The 5,466-nt window shown below is 37.8% G+C and overlaps 1 pseudogene; it reads right to left on the reverse strand.

Moving 5' to 3' along the window:
• Positions 1–3,903: 3,903 nt before the first annotated feature.
• LOC132302072 (small nucleolar RNA R71) lies at positions 3,904–4,002 on the reverse strand (annotated as a pseudogene).
• Between the last annotated feature and the right edge of the window lie 1,464 nt (positions 4,003–5,466).

Here is a 5,466-nt window from a genome sequence, read left to right on the forward strand (position 1 = left end):
AACCCTCTTTTTCTTTTAATTTTTGATCAATGGAGGATGGGATTGCTTGTGGGAAGGATTTGTGATTGTTTGGGAGTTGTGTATTGCATTTGCAGGGCCAAATTTTTGGATTTTCTCATCTCTAATCAACCTTTGGCCCTCTTCCTTTTTGTCTTGCACACCACGTGTTTGACGAATTGCCTAAGCCAACTTTATCTCTCTAAATGCACGGCTTTTGGCATTGTTTTGTTTTCCATTTTACACTTATGACTCATGTGTGCCAATTTGTATTTTGTATGGATTTTTACCTTGCAATCACATTCGTCTTAGTGTTTTCATTTCTGTTTTGATTTTTTTCTTAAGAGACCTATGCTTTCACCTGTGTACATTAGTTCTGTCTTGATAGGTCTTCATGTCCAAGTTTGGGGGACGCCATTGCGCACTCACATGGCTGAACATCTACGTCGTTGTCACTCCACTTGGTATTATTGTTCTTTTACCCTCTTTGCGCTTATTTTGATTTACTTGTCTTCTCACATTGAGGACAATGTGACATTCAAGTTTGGGGGTGCATTTATGTATTTTTGGTTTTACATTTTTGCTAAGCAATGATAATGGAATTTGAAACCTGTTGGAGATGAAAGCATATGTTTAAAACTTTGTGTATAGAAGCAGCTGATATTTTTGAAAATAAACAAAATTTGAGTTAAAATGATCATGTAGATTCAAATTAGTCTGTATAAATGTCTCAATTAAATTCTCGCTGGATTTGACACTCTTTTAAGCTTCACAATGCACAGATGCACATTGGAAACTTAACTGTGAGGCATGCAACTTGATTGACCTTGACCTTGCCCTAGTTAATCTGATTTGATGAACCTAATGGATGAATACTTTTGGCATGAATCTAAAAAAAAAAAAAAAAAAAAAAAAAACTTAGAAAGAAAGAAAATAATGATCAGTTGACGTTCGTAGCCTTTCCAACTCGAGTTATTAAGCCCTAGGAGTCTCTCTACACTTAGCACCCTAAAACCGTCTGGTTTGGGAGTTGTTGGCCTAACGCTTGCTACAGGGGTTGGTTAGAAAGCTTAAGGGACTTAAACATTGCACGGTCATTCAAAAAAAATAAACTGGTAATAAACATGGTTCGTTGGAGTTCGTAGCCTTTCCAACTTGAGCTATTAAGCCCTATGGAGTGTCTCTACACTTAACACCCTAAAGCCATCTGGTTTGGGAGTTGTTGGCCTAACGCTTGCTACATAGGTTGGTTAGAAAGCTTAAGGGACTTCAGCATTGCACAACCATTCTATGTTTCGCTTATGAGTTACAATAAATTGTCAACAAGCAACAAAAGTTGTCTTGTAAATAAAATCATGCCTTAGGGACCTCATTTAAAGGGGAATTCAATGATTTGAAAACTTGTGCTTTGGAATTGGAAAAGAAAGTAAAAGCCGCATGTTGAGAATCCAATTCACTTTCACTGAAGCTAGAGTTGATTTCCATTCAAGAGATGATAATTGAGTTATTTATATAGACTTTGATGTTGATGCATGTATGTGGAAATGTATTTAGCCAATTTTTGTATCAATGCTTCATATATGAAAGGTAGTTTTCCCAATGACCCCATCTCTAGTTTTTGTCTGTTTCAAGTTGTATTTGAGCTGTGTATCTATCTCATTTTACCATGGATGATATTTTTGTAGTAGCATGCCCATGGTTGTCTTTTCATTAAGTTTTTCATTGTAGTTTTGCTAAGGGACTAGCAAAATGTAAGTTTGGGGGTGTGATAAGCGCTGAATACTGTATATTTAAGCGCCCTAAATTGCATTAGTTAAGTCCGTTGTTTGTTTAATTAAGTAGATTATCTTCATTTGTGTGTATGTATATATTTTCAGGTCCATTTGCCAAAAAAGGAGCAAAATCAAGGCTTTGTGGAGTTTTGGCCATCAAAAGGCACAAGGCTGAATTTCTGGCAGCAGTGGATCCTGAACTTTGCTCTCCATTTTGACCTTCCTAACTTGAGAACTGGACTTCCCTCATAACATGAAAGATTTAGAGCTCTGAATCATCTTTCCAAATCTTCAAACGGTTTGTCATTTGGAGCTCGGAGCAGAGAGTTATGGCCTTGTTACCAGAGGCGCGCAGAACTGCCTGGCAGCAATGAAATTCTGCCTTGATCTTCATTTTCGACCAACCATCCTTGAGAATTGGATCTCCACCAAAACATGAAATATTTAGACCTCTGAATTAGCTTTCTAAATCTTCAAACGGTTCATTATTCGGAGTTCGGAGTGCAAAGTTATGGCTGTTTAACCAAAGTAGGTCTGGGCAGAGCAAGTGAAGCATGGGCATTTTTACACTAAATTCGAGTGCTCGAGGCCTTGCTTAGAGTGCTCGAATTTTGGGCAGAATGCCCTTCGGAAATGGCTCATTTCAGCCCACTTGCACTTTGGTTTCTTCACTTTGCTTTCCTCTTTAATGAAGTGGTTGGAGATGTTGGTTGGTGACCTTTTGGTGGTAGATAAGGCAAGGAAGGCCACACATATCATTATCCCATATTCTACAAGATTAGAGGAGAGAGAAGAGAGCAAGAGGAAGAGAGTTCTCCAAGCTTGAAGAGGGAGCACGAAAATGGAGGAGGTCTTCAAGCTTCTTCTTCATTCTAAGGCTCCAATGGGTAACTAACTCTTCTTCTAGGGAGGTGATGAAGTCCCTCCCTTGTAAGCATGTTCTAGTGTAGATTTTATTTTGGGATTTCAATGTATAACCTATGGTCTTTTCATGGTCTAGAGCATTTTGCTTCTTGTAATGGATCTTCATGTATTTTAATGATTATTGTTGAATTAATTATCTATCTTAGATGGTTTATTCTTTTAATCATAGTGCTTGCACTCTCATGGTGACAATGGTAGTGAGATCATGGAATAGTTTTAATGGCATGAAGTTAGAGAAATTTGATAGTCCATTGCTTAGGTTCCCCCTTTGATGGTCTATTCTTGATTCCTACTTTATGTGCTTTTATCATTCAATTAAGGGCTTGATAATCTTTGGCTTAGGGAGCATGTTGAAGACTACACCCTAGTTTAGGTAGTTTAAGCATGTATTTCTTTGATGGATTATTCTTGTTTTTGATTCAATGACCCTCTTGAGGATATCATAGCAACCAAGGGTTGTTATGTATCATGACCATCGTTTATGTTGATTTCCCGAATTTAAATTTAGCCTAGCATGTGTATAGGGATGGAGACGGATTCACTTCCTTAGTTTCTCTTACTCGTATCTTATCTCGCTTCAATTATTGTAAGTTTCTATTTCATGCACTTCACATATTCAATTTAGTGACAAACAAACAACTCCTTATTTCCCCTTCATCATTCTAGAAAGATTCTAGACACTAAGGTTGCCGTAAGACTAGCGCAGTCCCAGTGGTTCGACTTACCCGACCAATAGCCCTATTTTACAATGATTCGTGCTATTGCGAAGGTTGATGCTAATTGACCAACCGATCAGAAATCAAAATCAAGGTGCCCATGTTGCACCTCAAATTGCTAATCCCCCACTTGCTTTAAGAGATCACTATGTGCCTAATGAATATAATGCACCCACGTGCATTCAATTGCCACCATTTAGAGCACATCACTATGAAATTAAGCCACAAACTATTCAAATGCTTCCTAACTATCATGGACTTCCAAGTGAAGAACCCTACAAGCATTTGGATGAGTTTCTTGAAATATGTTCCACCGTAAAATATACGGACATGCCGGAAGAGGTCTTAAGACTCAAACTTTTTCCATTCACTTTAAAGGACAAGGCAAAATATTGGTTTAACAATCTTAGGTCTTTTTCAATCACTTCTTGGGCGGAAATGCAACAAAAGTTCTTAAAGAAGTACTATCCGGTCTCTAAGACCAATGCCATGAGAACCTCAATTCGAGAATTTTCACATGGGGATGGAAAAACATTTCATGAGGCATGGGAACGCTTTAATGAATTGCTTAGGAAGTGTCCACATCATGACATGCTCAAATGGCAATTAGTTCAATATTTCTTTAAGAGCTTATTGGACAATTACAAAGGCATAGTTGATGCTTCCATGGGTGGCTCTTACATTGATAGGCATTAGGATGACGTGTGGCGCCTTTATGAAAGCATGAGTGAAAATTCTTTGCATAAAACATTATCATCTAAGAATGGTAGAAATTCACAAGGTATGAAGAGTGGTGGCTTACATCAAGTCGACCATTCAAATGAAATAGCCGCCGAAATGAAGTCTTTATCTCAAAGGTTTGATCAATTTTTTATTAACCAAAACTCGGCGAACCAAGTATCTTCCTTCCCTAACCATTCTCATTGTGCATTAAATGAATCATGTATGACTTGTTCTAGTGTTCTTCATTCTACTTCTCATTGTCCTCACGGACAAGTGCAAAATGAACCTAATGAACAAGTCAATGCAGCTTTTGTGAACTAAGGGAACAATCCTTATGGTACTCATTATAATCCAAGTTGGAGAAATTATCCGAATTTCTCTTGGAAAAACCAAGGAGAGGGCTCAAACCCTTCATAAGGCGGTTTTCAAGGGAAGTACATTCCACCTCCACTTCAAAACCAAGGATCCTAAGGTTATAGACCTTATCAATCACAAGGGAATCAATTTGCTAACTCTCATTTTCCCAACCAATATTATTCCCAAGGAAATGCTACAAGTCCCGCCTTTGAAGAAAAAGTTTTAAATGCTTTGGGCACTCTTGAGGCAAACACACAATTGCTTCATTCCCACTCTCAATCTATTGCGAAGCTAGAAACCCAAGTAGGGCAAATAACAAGCATTCTTAATGCAAGAGAAAAGGGAAAGATGCCTATGAATGCCCCACCTAAGCAATAATGTGTTATGGAAACCTATTCCTTGTCGGAAGGCCACACTATTGAGCATGTTAATGCGGTGACTACCTTGCGGAGTGGTATGATTGTGGACAATCAAGTTAAAATGTTTAATGAAGAGAGTGAACCGGTGCAACCTCAAGTTATTACCCGTCCCGTTTCACATCCCATTCCTCATTCATTGCATATATATGATCTTGTGAATGAGAAAGCTTCAAAATGTGATTTGAAGAATGATTTTGAAAATGATTTGAAGAAAGATTTGCTGAAAAATGAATTTGAAAAGGTTTTGTTGAAAAATGATTTGAAACAAAGTGATTTGAAAAATTCTCGTGTTGAAGAGTTTTCAAAAGAAAATGCTGAAAAAGTTTTTAAGCCAAAAGCTCCATTTCCAGATGCCTTAAAGGATCTATTTCAAAAGACAAGCAAAAGGCAAAAAGCAATGAAATTATGGAAATGTTTAGGCAAGTGAAAGTCAATCTTCCACTTTTGGATGCAATCAAGCAAATTCTGGCTTATGCCAAATTCTTGAAAGACTTGTGCACCCAAAAGCGGAAGAATAAGAGCCAAGCACCAAGAAAAGTGGTTTTGACCGAGCAAGTG

The sequence above is a fragment of the Cornus florida genome, unplaced genomic scaffold, assembly GCF_030987335.1.
Source record: "Cornus florida cultivar Cherokee Brave unplaced genomic scaffold, ASM3098733v1 CherokeeBrave_3.0.0_Hap2_Chr03, whole genome shotgun sequence".
In the NCBI taxonomy this organism is placed as follows: domain Eukaryota; kingdom Viridiplantae; phylum Streptophyta; class Magnoliopsida; order Cornales; family Cornaceae; genus Cornus; species Cornus florida.